The sequence below is a fragment of the Jaculus jaculus genome, chromosome X (genome assembly GCF_020740685.1).
Source record: "Jaculus jaculus isolate mJacJac1 chromosome X, mJacJac1.mat.Y.cur, whole genome shotgun sequence".
In the NCBI taxonomy this organism is placed as follows: Eukaryota; Metazoa; Chordata; class Mammalia; order Rodentia; family Dipodidae; genus Jaculus; species Jaculus jaculus.
Window position 1 is genome coordinate 108,243,041 of NC_059125.1, and position 20,417 is coordinate 108,263,457.

General features: G+C 37.3%; 1 protein-coding gene across 1 annotated transcript in view; it reads left to right on the forward strand.

Moving 5' to 3' along the window:
- Htr2c (5-hydroxytryptamine receptor 2C) overlaps positions 1 to 20,417 on the forward strand; it is a 263,217-nt gene that overhangs the window by 19,618 nt on the left and 223,182 nt on the right. The window contains exon 2 of the mRNA XM_004659115.2: positions 3,543 to 3,601. The gene's annotated coding sequence lies outside the window, so the exon portion shown is untranslated. The remainder of the gene's footprint in view (positions 1 to 3,542; positions 3,602 to 20,417) is intronic.

A 20,417-nucleotide genomic window follows, 5' to 3' on the forward strand; every position in this document is an offset into this window, starting at 1 on the left:
GGAGGTTGAGAACTATGGGCCTCTCTTGGAATAGAGGGGCTGGATCCAAGTGACTAAGGCACTAGTGTTCTTGTCTTCTGGCAAAAAACTAAGGAATGAGGACAAGTAGGTGGTGAGGACAAAAGTAGACCTCCTTATAGAAAATACAGAAAGAGACTCTGAAGAGTGGAAGTGACTCCCACAAGGAAGAGAAGGTGTTGTTGGATCAGGGGCTTAGAGCTATGGGTTGGAAAGCCCCAAAGTTTCAGGAAAAGCATGTTTAAGATTCCCACAGGCATTCAAGGAAGAGAAAGATAGGGAGAAGGACAGGAAAAGTTATTATTTTAGCATTAGAACTCAGAATAGCAGGCAGGCTCTATAGGAGGGTCTGGGAACAATTGCACTGCAGGTTTCATTATCTCATTATGTAGATAACTATTCTCCCCTCTTCAGCATATTGATGAGGGTTGATCTCTTGACCAGGTGAGTGATCAAGCCTCCCTGAACCAGAGGATCTCTGGTCCGAAGGAAGTTTCTCTTCACTTTGTAATGTTACCAGGGAAACAGGAAGTGGGATCCTGAGCAGGTAACCACGTGGTGACCTGGACTGAGTCTTTTTATAACCTTAGAAATGTCAGTTATGCAACTATTGGGGATGAGTGTAATTGCCACGTTCAAATGAATAGGGTGGGGGAGGGAGGAGGGAGGACACTGACTGGTGGATCTTGGAGAGCTCAAACACTGAAATGGGCTTTCCCCCCACCCGTTTGCAGCCATTTCGGAGTCAGAAATTTTACTTAAGGTATTCCACATTGTTCTCTAAACTAAGATTTTAGAAATCATCCTAGATGCCTAGATTAGTTGGAAGAGTATCTGCCTAGCACGCACAAAGCTATGAGTTCCCTTCCCAGCACCTTATAAACCCACTGTGGTGGAGTACAGCTATAATCCAGCACTTCAAAGTTAGAAGCAGAAGGATAAGAATTTCAAGGTCATCTTTGGCTACATAGAGAGTTGAGGCTAGCCTGCGCTGCATGGGATCCTGTCTCAAAAGAAAAGAAAATCGACACTAAAACAGATACATCAGAAATTAAAAAAAAAATAGTTACAAATATTTGGAGATTTTAAAGCAAATCTAGCAGGCCTGATGCCTTTTTGTTGTTGTTGTTGTTTATTTATTTGAGAGCGACAGACAGAGGGAGAGAAAGGAGGGGGAGAAGAAAGAAAGAGAGGGAGAGAATGGGTGCGCCAGGGCTTCCAGCCACTGCAAAAGAATTCCAGACCCATGCGCCCCCTTGTGCATCTGGCTAACGTGGGTCCTGGTGAATCGAGCCTCGAACCGGGGTCCGTAGGCTTCACAGGCAAGTGTTTAACTGCTAAGCCATCTCTCCAGCCCCCTGAAGCCTTTTTAATGAAGGAACAGGAATGTTTCATTACAATAGTTCTTAGTGTTCTCAGGTTGGAGAGATGCCTTAGTGGTTAAGCCACTTCTCTACAAAGCCAAAGGACCCAGGTTCAATTCCCAGGACCCATGTAAGCCAGCTGTGTAAGATGGCACATGCTTCTGGAGTTCATTTGCAGCAGCTGGAGGATCTGGGGTTTGCATTCTCTCTCACACTCTTTCTCAGATAAATAAATAAAAATGAATAAGAATTTTAAAATACGGGGCTGGAGGGATTGCTTAGCGGTTAAGGCATTTGCCTGCAAAGCCAAAGGACACAGGTTCAATTCCCCAGGACCCACGTGAGCCAGATGCACAAGGGGACACACATGTCAGAAGTTTGTTTGCAGAGGCTGGAGGCCCTGGCACGCCCATTCTCTCCCTCTCTCTCCCCCCACTTTCTCCGTCAAATAAATAAATAAAATATTAAAGGAAATGACTTCTTAGTGTTCGTAAGTGAGGGAAAACTAAGCAGTAAATAAATCCTTCATAACGGTTTAATCCCAATCACAACTCACATTGCAATAATCACAGGTGACCACTAGAGGGCCACATTTCCGTTCACCCAAGCTCTATAACCACAATTGGTTTTGTTCCCTTTGAAGGGTATTTTTGTACAACTGAGTAAAATTAATTAAAGTGGTAGCTACAAAAAGTAAAGTGGATTACTGCTGTACATTGGTGTGATATTATGCCTTACTTTACGTCCATGCTATGTTTAATTCTTATCACATACATTAAAAATAACTTGGGGGGGGGGCTGGAGAGATGGCTTAGCGGTTAAGCGCTTGCCTGTGAAGCCTAAGGACCCCGGTTCGAGGCTCGGTTCCCCAGGTCCCACGTTAGCCAGATGCACAGGGGGGCGCACGCGTCTGGAGTTCGTTTGCAGAGGCTGGAAGCCCTGGCGCGCCCATTCTCTCTCTCTCCCTCTATCTGTCTTTCTCTCTGTGTCTGTCGCTCTCAAATAAATAAATTAATAAATTAAAAAAAATAACTTGATCACCAGCTTCTTCACCAAGCAGGAAGTCCCATCATTTCTCTAAGAAATGATTTTGAACCACTGCTTCTGGAACATTCTAGGCAGAACAACTTTTGCGCCCCTTTGCCCTAGGAAATTACTTTTATTTATTATAGCTATCTTAGCTCTTCCATGCAATAACGCTTTAATGTTGGCCATTTACTCTCAGTCTTTTAAATAAATCTTTGCATGACTTGGAAAGGCATGAAGATGCAAGCTCAAATTTATAAATGCTAAAAATATTTTATGAAGTTCAGATTAAAACAGCAAAGATATTAGCCAACGATATTTTTTCTCGTTGTTTTTTACTGTCATTAAGGAATGTAAAATATACTAAATAATTAGTATAGTACATTGAATCTTGAATAATATATGAGATAATAATATTAAATTATTTAAATTGTGGCTTTAAGACTCATCATATAAATATATTCTGCTAACAATATGTTAACTTATGTTTATTATAGGAAATGATTACATAATTATAATCTCAACTAATATAATGGCATTTCCTATATATTTCTCAAAACTCTGATGGTATTCACTCCATTTTACTTGAATGATATTTTAATAAAATCCCTGTAGTTAAAATATTTTTATTTTAAATATTTCATGTCTTGGATGATCCTTTCATGATTAAAATGCATTGAAATGGTAACAGTATCACAAGTTTATTTGTCCATCTATAAAAAATAGCTAATATTTATTTCAATGATTTCAATAATTAATACTAAAAGAATGATTTCCTGATTTCATTTTCCATGCAGGGGTAATATTATTTTAGGACATTTGCATCAACTACCATTTAACTTCTGCTCAGTAAGTTTTATGTAAAATAATGGTTTAACTCAAGATTTGATTTAGAATATAAATTTGATTTAGATATAAAATTTCTTCTTTAGCATAAATACAAATACTGACATGCCTGCTCTCCTACTATTTCACTTATTAGTATTGAGTTTACATGTGTGACCCTGTCTTCTGGAGTATGTGGACCACAGCCCCACTCATTTTCAGTTACGCTTGATGTGCTTAAAATAGTCACCTCAAATTGTATCATAACTATTGAGTTCTTATTGAATTTTTCTTAATGTTTGCTTTTAGGGTTATCACCAAATACCTGCGAGCATAGGCCAACCAGCACCATCCTTCCAAATTTAATTGTAAGTATGCCCATAAGCATGTTTTGGGTCTCTTACTTTACAATGATATTAAACTACTGCATTTAGGTGATGCCTGTTATTTTGTTAATTTAGGACTATCTCTGAACTAGTCAAACATGTACAGGGCCTGCCATACCTAAAAGGGTATTTTACTTAATGGGTAAAAAGTAATTAAATGCAACCTATCAAAAGAATTCTAACTTATCTTTGTTATCAAGTCATTCATGACACTGACACATTTATCAAACTATTACCCCATCTTGCCTATCATAAATAAATATGAGGAAAGATATGAATTGGGAAAATTTTCTCAGCAAAGACACAACATGAGCATTTGATTTTCTTCTTTAGTGACAAACTTACATCCATGATTGTGGCTTAGGAAATATAGCTATTGTTTTCCAATGATAGATATTAGAAAGCAAAGTTCTTCAAACTAGAGCATGTGGCTGGAATGTGAAAAGACTTGGATTCCATCACTAGCACCAAAAGGAAAGAATTATTTTTAAATGGATGTATCTAAACTTCACAGAAAAAGGGAAGGGGAAACAGAAACCATTGCTATCATTCATGAATGCTGAAACATAGACAAACTTGTAAGTCATAAATGATGAAAAGCAGAAAGTGGACAGTTGTACATTCTATGCATTTCCAGAGCATGATTATATGATTGAATAAATAAATTATAGGTTAGGCAATGTGGGGCAAAATTGGATCCTTTATTTTAAAGACTATGCAGGGAATTCTCAATTATATTTCTCATTGTTTTTCCTTAGTAACCTTGATATAGTTAATAGCACAAAATGTTTTAGAATGAAAGTTTGGCAGAACAATCAACTATAATATAAGCTATCTCATCATTATAGTAGTATTTCATACTCAGTTTAGTGTACTGCTAATTTATTCATATAAAAGAAATTAAACAGCACAAAGATAAAGTAAAAAGTAAAAGTCTATGAAAATTTGAGAGATTAACGAAGGACTAGGGCTGGGAATATGTGATACACACATTACTGGTGATAAAAAATAAGAGGAAGAAACAGTTATTCCCCATCAAGATAGATGCATCAAAATGAATACATGAAAATGTACTTATTGCCAAAATAACCAACACAAAACTGTCCTGGTTTATTAAGTCCATCATCATTTACTATGATGAAAAGATTATATATATATATATATACATATATATATATATATATATATATATAAAATCTCCTCCAAATAGCTTTCCATAGGGGAAAACATAAAGTGTCCTGGCAGGTATGCTGGGCATACTCAGGAAGCCACTCATTGTAAGTTTTTGAGGATCCAAGTGTGCCTGTAGATGTTTTCATTGCATTGATGAAATAGGTTCACATGGATGTGCAGGTAAGTTTCAACATTACCCCCACAAGCCCATTTAATATATATAAATGGCATCATATGACCTGCCCAGTGGTTAAAAAAAAAAATCAAGGTCAGCCTTACAGAATATGAAGTCAGTCAATTTCATCTTGACTGTCTCTTTTCAGTACTGTTCTGACATTAGTAAACCATATTCTCTCTGCTTCTGCATGACAAATCCCAATGACTCTACAATCAGTGCTCCTTACTTTTCTCCCAGGGCTATGGATTCTTTCTACACAAACCTTTTAACAACTGGTTCTTGCCCAGTTGGCAGTGAGAGACTACTTGTTAAGCAAATTTATCTTAAGGTATAAAAAAGGTATAAATACTTAACAAGCTACATGTCATCCCTTTGATAAAGCCTCACATCTCATCATGACTTCAGGAAAGTAGTTGCCCACTTCACTTCTCTGTAAGGCTTGCCTTGAGAGGGCATGTCAGTGACATAACATGTCAGAGACTAGCTATGTATTGTGAATAATGTGGCTAAGTATATTAAAATACACTGCATATAGAAGAATACCAAGATTTTTATTGTAATACCTATACATGTATAAACTGAGATTGTTGGAGGTTTTTCTTTGTTGGTTTCCTTTTATTTTTTGCTCTTTACATTTTTTTTCACTGCTCAGTATGACACAGTGACTCATGCATGCTGGGCAAGTGCTCTACCACTGAGCCACTCCCCAGCCCTTGCTTGAATTTTTGAATTGTGATTTCTTTAGCTATTTTAAACTGCATGTACTTCTATGGCTGCTAAAACATCAAAACGAGTTCACTTGACTTGTTTCCACTGCCATTCAAAGCTGGTAATGCCATCCCTAAAGCCCTACATATTTATATCCAAAGATAAATGCTGCTGAGGTATATATTAGCCAAAGTAACAATTTAGGTAATGTAGTCAATGTTTCCTGTGAAAAATGATCAACTGGACAGCCATGGACCTCCTGAACTGGATAAGGTTTGTAATATAAGTAAGTATCAAAGGTAAATATGTTTCTATAAAGTCGTAACAGCTTTTAAAATTTTTTACAAGAATGGTTAATACAGCAAAGAAATAGTATAAACACATGAACACTACAACACCATCATGACAGGATTTAAACTCACCACTCTCTTGGCATCTATACTAATAATTAAAGAAAGCTTTGTGTTGTTTGAAATAAAACAAACCCAATTAACAAATGGTTTTTCTAATCAACATAAATCGTCTGATAAATAATTTTCAGAATTCCTCTCTCTAGGTTACCAAATTACTTTAAAATATAAAAATCAGAGCATGTATCAAATATTACCTATTGCCAGTTCCATTATTTCAGTTTATGGTACATTGTAAGTAGCTTTATGCAGAAATATTTTAAGTTCTTATAGCTCATAAAATAATTACATCTGTTTTACTTTTCGGTTGGTAAAATTAAATAATATATAGCCAGAAATTTATGTAAGGAACAGGGATTAGTTGCTAACTAATGGAGTATCATGTCCAATGTAAAGTATATACATTTTGAATCACCTATAAGAATGAATGTAGTGACTTGCATATAATATATACTCAATAATTAGCTTAATAATAACTATTGAATTATAATGACAAAATAAGGGCACCTCTAGAAAGATATAGTCAGGGTTGTTTATGCATTTGTGTGTATAGTATGGGTAGTGATGGTGGTAGTGGTATGCATGTGCAAATTCTGGTGAAAGCCAGTGGAGGATCCTCTCCTACTCAAGATACAATCTCTCAATGAACATAGAGGTAACAATTTTCCAGACTCGTTGACCAGTGAGCTTCACTGCTTCCCCAGTCTCCACCTCCCACAGGACAAAGGCTACAGGCATGTATGGCTATGCTCAGCTGTTTACACTTGTGCTGGGGAATCATATTCAGGGAAAATCAGGATGTGATACTAGCCTGGCAAGTGTTTCTACCTAAGGAGCCAGCTCCCCAGCCCCTAGCTATACTTTTTAAAATAAAGGCACATTTTTAAAAGTTTGTGTTCATGTGTATGCATGTATGTATGGATACCAGAGGACAACCTCTAGTGTAGTTCCTTAGGAAAGACATCTAAATTTATTTTTCCTGCAATGGTCTCTCATTGACCCACAGCTTTCCAGTTAGGTAAACTGGCTGGCCAGCAAGCCCAAGGAATATACTGTCTCCACCTCCCCAAGTGACGAGATTAAACATGTACTCCTCAAGCTGAGCAAGGTGTTGTACTCCTTTAATCCCAGCTCTTGGGAGGCAGAGGTAGGAGGATTACTGTGAGTTGGAGGCCACCCTGTGACTACATAGTGAATTCCAGATCACCCTGGAATAAAGCAAGACCCTACCTCATAAAAACAACAACAATAAAAAAGTACACCACCATACTTGGGATTTTTACATAAGTTTTGTGCAACAAGTTCAGGTTCTAATGCTTACAATGCAAGCACTTTAGAGGCTGAACTCTCTCTCCAGCCCTAAATGAATGTATACTTAAAAAATCTATTTATTTATTTGCAAGCAGAGAGACAGAGATAGAAGAGAGAGAGAAAGAGAAAGAAAGAAAGAAAGAGAACAAGATAGAATGGGCATTCCAGGGCATCCAGCCACTGCAAATAAATTGCAGATGCATGTTTTATATTCAAAGTAGCCCTCTTCAAACTAGAATAAATGTAATGTCCATTAATTTTAGATAATAACTAAAATAATTTTATATGTATATTTAATATTTCTGAGCATATACTTTTCAAAATGTTTATATATTTAAATTACATATTTTCAAAAATACACACATCCCATTAAATATTAAATGAAGGTACAACTTTAATGACTGCAAAAAGTCAATAATTGCACATAGGAAACTAGGGATGCAGCTTAATGGTTGAGTGCTTCCATAATATGTAGAATGCCTTTTGCTCAATCCTTAGAGTCCCCTAAAAAAATAAATACCTGCATGCCAAGTTGACATCATGTTCCAAAAATTTGTCACAAAAAACATAGATTTTTTAATTTAATTAGTGATAAAAAGCAGATTTTTTGGAAAAGATATTTTTCATTTAATTTGAGAGAAAGACATGGAGAAAGAGAGTGTAAGGGCATGCCAGTGCCTCCTGCCACTGCAAGTGAACTCCAGACACTTGCACCACTTTGTGTATCTAGCTTATCTAGCTTTTTGTGTGTGCTGGGGGAAATCAAACCTGGGCTGTCAGACTTTTCAAGCAAGAGCTTTTATAACCACTGAGCCATCTCTTCAGCCCCTAAAATAATAGCTTTAATTATGTATTTATACTAATTTAAGAAGAAACATGAGCTAGCAATAAAACATTGTAAGTGAATCAATTGTGGTGGTGTAGGCCTGTAATGCAAGCACTTGGGAAGTAGAGGAAGGAGGATCAGGAGTTTAGGGCCATTCTTGGCTTCTTGTTGTGTTCAAGAATAGCATGGGATAAATGTAACTCTGTCTCAAAAAGAAGAAAAGTTGCACTTAAGAGGCTTGAGACATGCATCTACATTAAAACAGGTAGATAACACTGGGCTACTACTGTTGCAGTCACCTTCATGCTGCTGGACAAATGCCTGACCAGGGCTGGAGAGATGGCTTAGCAGTTAAGCACTTGCCTGTGAAGCCTAAGGACCCCGGTTCGAGGCTCGGTTCCCCACGTCCCACGTTAGCCAGATGCACAAGGGGGCGCATGCGTCTGGAGTTCGTTTGCAGAGGCTGGAAGCCCTGGTGCGCCCATTCTCTCTCCCTCTATCTGTCTTTCTCTCTGTGTCTGTCGCTCTCTCTCTCTCAAATAAATTAAAAAAAATTAAAAAATAATGCCTGACCAAAGGCAGTTTACAGGAAGAAAGGGTTCAATCAAGTTTACAAATTCCAGGGCAACTCAATGAATGGTGGAAACAACTGGCTCATTTCCATAGATCCAAGCAGAGCCACCACCAGCCAGCAAACACCAAAAAAGATAAACAGCCAGAGCTCCATACTACTCTGTACACACCTTAGAGCTGGAATCCAGATCTGCCTCTAGTGACATGCCCCCTATAGCAGGAATCTTCCTGCTCAAGTTGAGCTCAAGTAGGAGCTCAAGTTGCAAAATCAATTTGATTTTTTTAACTAATTCATTAATTAATTTATTTATTATTTTTTTAGAGATAGCGAGAGAGAGAGAGACAGAGAGAATTGGTGCTCCAGGGCCTCAGCCACTTCAATTGAATGCCAGATGCTTGCACCACATAGTGGGCATGTGCAACCATGTGCTTGCTTCACCTTTGTGTGTCTGGCTTACATTGGATTTTGGGTCCTTAGGCTTTGCAGGCAGGCACCTTAATCACTAACCCATCTCTCCAGCCCACAAAATCATTTTTAATAAAACACCTGAACCTTCCCAATACTTGATGTAAATAATAATTATCCATTCAGTTTTCTGCTTCCTTGAGTATTGTTCTATCCTTTACTAGATGTGAGCTCCATGAGTTTGGGGACTGTACTTGCTTTGGTGAGTAATTAATCAATAATTTGGCAAATATTCATTGACTAAATAGCTAAATGAATGAAGAGGCATTGTTTATTTAAAAAGTGTTTGTGGAAGCTGGGGAGGTATATCTGCAGTTATTTTCAAAGCCTACTGACCCAGGTTCATTTTCCCATGCACCCATATAAAGCCAGATGGACAGAAGATGTTAGCACATCTGTATACAAACATACTAATATATATATATATATATATTTAAAAAATGTTTTAAAAGTGTTTGTGTAACTTTTGGGATTGTTTAATGTGTGGCTGTTCAATTGTACAGCATACTTTTCTGTCCCCACCATAGGTGGCAGCAGTAAACACTACATCCTGGTGAAAAAGAAAGCTTTGGTGACTGAGATCTCACCATAGGGCTGTACATGTGAACTATCATCTAATACTTATGACAGCAGTAAAAAAAATTATGCTATGAATTTAAATATGTTAGCTATACACACAGCTGACATAACACTTAATACTCCATTTTAATGTAGAATACTGCAGAAGGCATTTTGAATCAAAACCTTTCTCTTTATTGATAAAAGGGCTTCTCACTCACATTATAAGATACTAGATAAACCATGGTATACTCCACTATGCTTTATTAAATAGGAAAATTCAAATTTGTAACACATGGGTTATAGTATAAACTAAACTTTTAAAGAGCTAGGTTAAGGGAACATATACTTCACTCTAAAAAATATTAACACATATCTATACAGTATATAGCATTAATATATTATTGAATGTATGGAACTGAATATTGACAAATATAGTTGCAATATGATGTTGTTAGATGAATACATTTTCCAGTGATATAATTCTTGGGTCCTTTTCAACTAAGCATTCATAGTTCTATTTTAATTACATACTGCCTTTTTCTGTCCCACAGAATTGTCACTTCCTATTTTGTAATTACTTAAACATCTTCAATTATATGTAATTTCTATAATTGATATGGTTTGTGATGCTGGTCATGTTCCCAATTTTTCATCTATTAAATCTTGACAGGCAATTTTTAAAAAAATTTTTATTTATTTATTTGAGAGCGACAGACACAGAGAGAAAGACAGATAGAGGGAGAGAGAGAGAATGGGCGCGCCAGGGCTTCCAGCCTCTGCAAACGAACTCCAGATGCGTGTGCCCCCTTGTGCATCTGGCTAACGTGGGACCTGGGAACCGAGCCTCGAACCGGGGTCCTTAGGCTTCACAGGCAAGTGCTTAACCGCTAGGCCATCTCTCCAGCCCTTGACAGTCAATTTTAAGGCATCATGATGAGTTCTAGACTGGGTTTTATGGTTTCTTACTGTGTCTAGAATCATCTGGGCATCCCATTAAACTGCACTTACTAATTCAGCAGGTTTGGCAAGGACTCTAAGAGTGTATATTTCTAATAATCTTCTACATGATGATGGGCTTTACTTGGAGTAGCAAGATCATTACACAGGGATCAACACATTTTTTTCCCTGGAAAAAGCCAGATAGGAGCTAGGAAGATGGCTTAGTAAAGTGCGTGCTGTGCAAGCATGAAGACCTAAGTTAGGATTCCAGCATCCATGTAAAAGTCATGCATGGTGGGACATGTTTTCAATTTCAGCACTGGGAAGACAGAGATAAGAGGAACCCTAGGGCTTGCTGGCCAGCTAATCTAGTACAGTTTGTGATCCCTAGGTTCAGCAAAAGACCCTATTTCAAAGATTATATGGAGAGCAATGTAAGAAGTCACCCGATGTTGATATCTGGCTTCCACATACACACACTACATACATGCATACACGCATACACACACACACACACACACACACACACACACACACAAACACACATACAACCACATGCACAGACAAAATAAAAAGCCAGAAAGTAAGTGTTTTAGATGGCAGAGACTCACAAGTGCTTAACATTACCATTAATGCTTGAAGGAAGTCACAGAGTGAGTTCCAATAAAACCACATCAATATTCTGTACATGTTATGATATGTAAAACATCTTTTAATTGTTTTCCATCTGGGTGAAATTGAACTTCATTACTTGCTTATGTGTGGGTCATGCACAGTCTGTGCAGTTTGAAGACGACTCTACTAGAAGAAAAGGAACTACTAGGTAAACTGCCATAGGCTGGGTGGTATGAGAAGGACACACAATATAGCCAACATTACAGTTGAGTTAGGACTTGAAGATTTAAGGGTTTATCAATAAGACCGTTGAAACAGTGAAAAAGTGAAAAGATATAAGCTAGAGTGTTCATGTTGTATGTGAACTGCAAGTATGGAGCTTGGCATAAGAAAAGCAAGTCTATGTTTGAGAAGTCTCAATGAGATGGGAATTCCTGATATCAACATTAAAATGGTTTTAAACTTCAATTGGATAAGCATGCTGAGTGAGCTATGGGGGTGGCTATTAAGTTCCACATTTTGGAATTTCAAGAGAGAACTGGTCTGTTGGGAAGAAAATAGAACTGATTGAGGCAACCAGGAGAAACTACAATTGAAAGGTTAGAATTCAACTGCTCTCAAATAAAAGTTTTGGGGCAGCATTTATATCAGGTTTGGAAAATCATTGATGATATGTGAAATGAGCATCATACAGTCTGGCAGAGGAAGTCTCTGAAGCCACTTTCCATTGTCACAAAGCACACAGCAGAATAAAAAGGAAAGCTAAGAACTGAGGAGTGAAAATTTTTGAAAAAGTGATCTCTACACATGCTTCAGGGTGTGCCTGCCTTTGCTGATGAGTTACAGAGCAGGTGTGTGTGTGGAAAAGTAAAGGGAGCATGGAAACTTTATAGAAGATGTTTCTATTTGTTCTCTGGCAATGACAGCAGGCAGAGATAATGGGATAATATGAAAAAAAAATAGCAGTGTTAGGAAGGAAGAAAGATTGAATCATACAGAGTTGACACAATCCTATTTCTTTTTGCAGCTCTTTTCAAATTTCTTCCTATTTCCTTCCTATCTTATGTAAACTTCCCCTGTTCCTCAAACTTTACTCAATTGTTTTGGAAGTGTGTTTAAATGGAATTCCTGATGTGAATTAAAATTTGCTGTGGGGCTGGAGAGATGGCTTAGCGGTTAAGCGCTTGCACGTGAAGCCTAAGGACCCCGGTTCGAGGCTCAGTTCCCCAGGTCCCACGTTAGCCAGATGCACAAGGGGGCGCACGCATCTGGAGTTCGTTTGCAGAGGCTGGAAGCCCTGGCACGCCCATTATCTCTCTCTCCCTCTATCTGTCTTTCTCTCTGTGTCTGTCGCTCTCAAATAAATAAATAAAAAAAATTTGCTGTGAACCCATTATGCACATGACACTAAAATATTAATATTCAAAAATGTAATTAATTGTTAATTTGTACTGTTATTTAATACACAATGCCCAATTTACTTATCCAGCTCTTCCCTCAAATGGGCAATACATTTAACAGTGGATAAACACTAGTTGTAACTCAAGGGATTATAAATAGGAGGAAATTCAGCTTTTACATAAAAGGGAAATTCTAGTTTCTCTTCTAAATTTATAGGAAAGATTTTTTTCCAGCTCTGCTAAAATCAAAACAAAGTACAGATTTTGATTACAAAATTATGGGGTAAATTTGTTGTTATTTTTATTAGTTATGTACACAGTGTATACAGTCATGTTGGTACCATCATTAGCCTCCACCCTGCCTTCCCCCCTCTGCAGGGACCCTCCTCGTTGGGAAATGTGGGTCATGCATTGTGACATTAGCCATTAGGTAAGAGGCAATGTCTCTGTGCATAATGTCCCAACTTGTGGCTTTAACAATCTTTCAGCACCCTCTTCCATGAATTTCCCTGAGCCATGTTGGGTTTGTTTTAGGTCTACTTCAGTGATGAGGTCTTGGGAGCCTCTGTGTCTCTGGATATCTGGTTTGGTAGGAGTTGAGTGTTCTATGTGTCTATCTCCTTCACCCTTGTGTTGGTGCCAGGTTCACCAAGAAAGCAGCACTCTTGCTTATTTCCCTAGTTCCTCTTAGTTTAAGATGGGGCCCTTTTGAGTTGTGATGGGTTGGTTCCCTCCTTAGGATCTGCATCTAACTTCAAAAGAGAAGCAAATTCTCAAATGGAGTGTAAAGTAGATAAATGGGATAACCATTATTTTAAAGAGAGAATGTAGTAGGTGTATGCCCTCTTGCAGCCCATGGTTGGTGGGAGCTTGATAATGGAGAGCAGGCTCATTTTTGGTTATGGTTCTGAATTGTTCCTCAGCTCCAGCTATGGGTTCCATTCCACTGAGTAGATCAGTGAGCCAAATCAAGAGAAGTTGATTTCCCACCATGTCAGTGTACCACTATTGCACTACTGTGAGCATCACATCAGGTTGTTGCTGCTGAATAGTTTGAACCTTGGGTTGCTTGGACAGATGGTCATTTTCCCCCAGTCACTCATGTAGCTCCTTCTGGCACTAGATGAGCTAACTTTCTGGGGACTGACTCTCTTCCAGGTTCCAGCCAGGTCACTCCATGTTTCATAATGTCAGCATATGGTGTCTTGAGCAGTAGGGTCTTACTAATAACCTTTGGAGGGTCATCAAGTGCTCTGACAAAAATACATCTTCTTTTGGGAAACCTTTTAGGTCTCTATGATCAACAGCTGACTGTGGATGTTAGCCACATGCTGGTAACGGGAGTTACAGGTCAGTGCCCAAGAAAAGAATTAAGAAAAAGATAGGTAATCTGGAAGAGATAGAGAGAAGAGGGAGAGAGAGAAAGAAAGTGAGAGAAACAGGAAAAGTTTAGTCTTCATCATACCCTCTTCAGGGCTTTGTGATTCAGGTGTAACCTCTAAAGACCTGATGAAGGTTCATCCATTTAGTCTATTTTTCAGGATGTAGAATTTTATGGTATCATCACCATTTGGGTCCAGTTTTGTGTCCCCCACAACAACCATTACCCTTCCCTCCCACCCTACCCACCCTATTGTTCTGTCCTCGAGATGGTTTTTAGGTATGTCAGCATCTTAGGTAAATTCAGGTTAGGAGCCACAGATGGGTGACACCATGTGATGATTATCTTTCTGTGATTGGGTGAGTTCATTGAGAATGATCTGTTCCAGGTTTGACCATTTTTCTTCAAATTTTATTGTGTCATTTTCCTTACTGCTGTGTAGAATTCTGTCATGTAGATATACCACATCTTACTTATCCATTTGTCTAATGATGGACATCTGGGTTGATTCCAGCTCTTAGCTGTTATGAATTGAGCAGCTATAAACATGGTTGAGCAAATCTCGCATGCTTGAGGCTTGGAGGTTTTAGGGTACATTCCCAGTAAGGGAATAACTGGGTCTGTTGTTAACTCTATAGTCAGCTTTTTTAGGAGTCTCCATATTGCTTTCCAAAGTGGTTGTACCATCTTACTTTCCCACCAACAGTGGATGAGGGTTCCTAATTCTCCACATCCTTGCCAGCATTTATTTTCATTTGATTTTTTGATGTTTGCTATCCTCTGAGAACTGCCTGTCCAGTTCTTTGCCCCATTTTGTGAGTGGGTTGTTTGACATTTTATTTTTAGGTATTTGAGTTCTTTGTAGATTCTAGAAATTATTCCTTTGTCAGTTGGATAGCCAGCAAATATTTTCTCCCATTCTCTGGGTAATCTATTGGCTGTGCTTATTATATGTTTCTCTGTGGGGGAAAAAAAACAACAAAAAAAAAAACTTTTCAGCTTCATACGATCCCAATGGTTGAGGGATTGTTTAAGATCCTGAGCTACTGGGGTTTTGTTCAGAAATTCTTTTTCCATTACTATATCATGGAAAGTTCCTCCTATTTTTTTTTTTTTCCAGTAGTAGCCAAGTTTCCGGTCTTATATTGAGGTCATTGACCCATTTGAACTCGATTTTTGTGCATGGCAGGATGTGTGGATCAAGTTTTATTTTCCTGAATATGGTTATCCAGTTTGGCCAGCACCATTTGTTGAAGATGGCTGTCTTTTTTTCCAGCCTATCTTGTTAGGGTCTTTGTGAAATATCCAGTAGCTATAGTTAACTGACCCAAAGTCTGAATCCTCTATTCTGTTCCATTGGTCTATACTCCTGTTTATGTGCCAGGACCATACTGGTTTTTTTTTAATATTTTTTGTCCATTATTTATTTATTTATTTGAGAGCAACAGACACAGGGAGAAAGACAGATAGAGGGAGAGAGAGGGAATGGGCGCGCCATGGCTTCCAGCCACTGCAAACAAACTCCAGAGGCGTGCGCCCCCTTGTGCATCTGGCTAACGTGGGACCTGGGGAACCGAGCCTCGAACTGGGGTCCTTAGGCTTCACAGGCAAGCACTTAACCACTACGCCATCACTCCAGCCCCATACTGGTTTTTTACTATTGCTTTCCAATATAGTTTTAGCTCAGGTATGGTGATGCCTCCAGAGGAGTTTCTTTTGCTGAGGACATGCTTGGATATCTGAGCCCTTCTGCCTTTCCATATGAAATTTGAGATCAATTTTTCTATCTCTGTGAAGAGCAATATTAGGATTTTGATTGTTATTGCATTAAATCTGAATATTGTCTTTGGTAAGATTGCCATTTTCACAATGTTAATTCTGCCTTTCCAGGATCATGGGAGGTCTTTCTATTTTCTCAAGTCCTCCTCAATTTCTTTTTTGAGTATTTTTATGCTGAGACATTGTCTTGCTCTGTAGCCCTGACTGACCTAGTACTCACTATGGTACACAGACTTGTTTTGAACTTGTGGCAAACTTCACACTTCAGTATCCTAAGGGATGGGAGTCACCACGCAAAGTTTAGGATTTTAATCATAAAAGGTGGCATGATTTTATCAATTTTAGGTAGAAAGAGAGTAAATGTAGACATAAGGAATAATATTTTTAACATTCTAAGTATCCTTTACTATGTTCCCAACAAATTTCCCTATAAAATGATACATATATTTATTGTATAAATTATCAAGCATTATCAGCCTTTATGCTGGACATGTTAAATATTATTTCCTTTCATTTTTAAAATATTCAAATGGATCTCATTTTTATTGTCCATGCTTAAGATAGGAGGCCATAGGTCCAAGGTCCCTGACGCCCATGGATTTGTCTAATGACAAATTTGTAAATATAATAATATTAAGTATCTAACACATATTGGATGCAAAACATATGATAATGAACTAGTGTTAGTTCATTGTTATTATTATAGTTATTATGATTGCTGCTGCTCAACTCCTTTAATCCTATTTTGCCTCAACCTGCCCATGAAAGTGGATATGACATAACTTTGTCAGAGAAATTATATAAATTGGCCTAAGTTTCTAAGATATAATAGAAGCCATTTAGTAAATGACAAGAATCCTATAATTTTTCCTTGAAAATGATATTTATTTTTCAACAGAAGGCCAAACCAGACAGTAGATATGGACACATTCGCCTACTTAGTAGAATGCTGCTACTTAGTAGAATGCTGCTGAGTAACAAGATTCATGTTTATATTCACAAAACATTCCTTGTCTCCAAAATGACTTTGATTCAATACCTAAAATTAGTAAGTTAAGATACTTATGGCTGGAAATATATGCCTGAAAGGTTGAAAGATTTTTTGTTTTTGTTTTTCAAGTTGCAGGGTGGCCTCAAACTCATGTCTATCCTCCTACCTCTGCCTCCCAAGTACTGGGATTAAAGGTGTGTGCCACCACACCCGGCTTGAAAGATTTCTTTTTGTCTCTACACAACTTTATTTTATTATCTGCCTGTAATTTGCCCCATAGAGGATTTAAACAGTTATTTCTGAATATTTGTGTTTATAAAATACACTATTACCCATTATGCTAGTGAATCTAACACATTCATTTATGGCCCAATAAAAAAACTTGTCTTTTAATACCTAAAGCAATATTTATCTGCAGTAAGGAAGTGTTAAATGTGTCCAATATATGTTGGGTGAAAGTGAATAAACTCATTTTCATTATTCATTATTTTTATATTTTATCTTTCTGTAGTTCTTTATGTCCTAAAACTTAGATATTCTTATCTCTGAAAATTCATTTTAAGAAAATGCATCATGTTCTCCAGAATTTCTCTCCCCCCCAAAATAACTGTCTGATGCTCCCAAAATGAATAAACCACAACCCCATAAGTAATACCCCACTGAGGAACATCTGCAACAGCATGGAGACAGGAACAAGGTAACAGAGTGTACCAACACATGATATATCCACATGAAATGTTTTTAATAATAATAATAAGTAAATACTAAAACTCACACAAATGAATTTGTCTTTATTATACTTTATTTTGTACAATTCTTTTTAAAATTGATTTTGGTACTTGATTGCTAACACAACTTCCTCACACTGTTTGTTCCTTCATGCTTCTCTTTATTCAATATTTACTTTTATGAAGCCCCACACTCCTCATGCTTTTAAAGGGAAAGTTACATTTTCATTTTACAGACAGATCTTTACATTATTGATTAGCAGTGATCTCTGACTCTACACAGAAAATAAATGATATCTCTGACATAGTAAGGAATCCTGATATTTTAGGGGCTTCTCCAAATTCATCTAATGCTAAACAGCAAAATGCATTTTAAAGTGAATAAGTCAGTGGGGAAAATGTTTATTCGAAAGCTTATCATAGAAAAGAATGCTGGAGCAAGCTGTAAGACCACCAAGGGAAAAACCAGGAAGGGCAAAGGTGACAATAGAATATAGGAAGTGGCTCTACATTGGAGGCCATGTAGAATTAGAATGCAGTGCTGCTATTAGGATGATTATTTCAGAGTATATACTAAGAGAATGTTTTCAAGTGGGGAAACTTCCTAGCAAGTTTGGAAGTCAGTGGATGTTGAATGAGACATAGTTGATGGAACCTGAGAGTTGAGAACCTGAGAGTGGTTATACTAAGTGTAAAGAGTGAATGTGAGATTGGTAAGGTGAGCAACAAATTGAAATAGGTTGTTAATATGTGTAACAGCTTCTCCAAAAAAAAAAAAAAAAAAAAAAAGAATGCCTGTAAATACTTAGAAAAGCAGGGCTAGTTTTCTCACCTGTGTCTCATAGTTTTGGTGCATCGATAGGTAAATTTCTATAATCATGACTTCTGTAACAGACATCCCCTACCACCAGGTGGCTACAAAGCTGTGCCTTGCTAGGATAGTGTTCAGGTGTTGGGGACAGATGTGATGAAAGATTTTTTTTCTTTTTTTTTACAAATCACAATTAACGAAAAAAAAATAACCATCTATTTAATGTGGTATATACTGTCTATGTAAGACAGCCTTTGAGGAAACATTCAATTGTGTTCCTCTTTTCCTGTTATCTACAGGTTTAGGAAAGTGATGTATATTTAAAATTTCCAGGGGAGGCATGAAAGCAAATGAAATTGTAGTAACAAATAAAATTTCTATCCAGTGTCCAGGTACCCTGCATTATAATTTGTGACCTGTTCTTATATCATTTTATTTGGTGCTACTGCTATCCAATATTGAATCTTGTCATTTAAAAAAATATTTTTCCTCCTCCTTCCACAATTCACTGAAGGAGAATCCCTGTGGCAGACTTACATCTTTGAGAAAGGATAGTCAGCAAATTAGAGGAAGAGAAAAGGATAGTAAGACTCTGAACAGCCTTCATAAAGGGAAGGTCAATGACAATGTGGAGAGCAGTAGTTGGCAGAATACAGACCCAGCAGCTCTGCCTTCATCATTCTGTATGACATCATGCCTCAGAGAACAGAAAGTTATCAAATTTGTTGAAAATAATATGAATCCAAGATCGTTATTTTTGACTGTTTGTATCAAGAGGTAATGCATTAAGTTTTCATTCAAAATAAAAATGAAGTGGCCTACGTTTTTAAAAGGCAAAACATTCCAATTAACATACCCCTGTTGCAGGAAGAGTGTACTGCTTATTACTCTAAGTTATTCTGAAATTTTCACACCATTTTCTAGAAATATCTGACTATTAGAGAAGTGCAGAACTAGTACTTAGTGTTGTTACATAGTACCACATATTTTTCCTTACTTTTGTATCTATGGAGGTTATACTAATGAATGAGTATCAGGATAATAGTGAGGCTATTTCGGAATAATACTTACATAGTTATGAAGAAATATTACTGGCATTATTGGGAGCTATTGAGTTTGTACATAAGTGTCTGCTGAAATCTCTGGCCTCCTATGTGGCTCACAATCATTTTGGTGGGAAAAGAATAATTAATATAAAACAAAGGAAAAGTAAAATAGTGTGTTCAAATCATTAACGATTATGCATAAAGAGGAAAGGGTTCACTGAAGCCTGCATTTCACCTGAAGATCCTTTAAAAAGTGCCTTAATCAATTGGCTTATAGTATAGCCTTCTTTTCTCTTTCCTCAATGACCTCTTGCAACTCACTAGGCAGTCTATTATTCTTTTAAAAATATTTTTATTGATGTACAGAAGAGAGAGAGAAAATTGGTGCAAGGGTATCTTGCCACTGCAAACTCTTCCAAACACATGTACCCCCTTTTGCATCTGGCTTTATGCGGGTACTGAGGAACTGAACCTGAGTCAGCTGGTTTTGCAAGTAACTTAAAATTACCATTATCATTCAGCCATCTCCCCAGCCCCTTTGTTTTTGTATTCTATCCTCCATGAAATCCTTTATATCATTGACTTGTGCATGGTAGGTACTCTGTAGATAGATATTTGTTGCTTAGTCAAAGAATTTTCGACAAGGATGTAGTAAAAACAAAGGGAAAAAGATCACTTAAATATATAACTATCTTTGGGAAAAAAGCCTGCATTGATCCTGATAAAGTACCTTATGTGAAACTCATAGTGCCAATTTGAAAGTAATGCTTCCTACTCTGCTTGTTAAAGAATGCAGTGTCTTGACCCCTCTTCAAAATATCAAAGAATAAATGTCTAACTTTCAGTAAACAATTTTAGCTCACCAGTCTGAATTTTGACCTGTAATATCAAAATTCCATAAG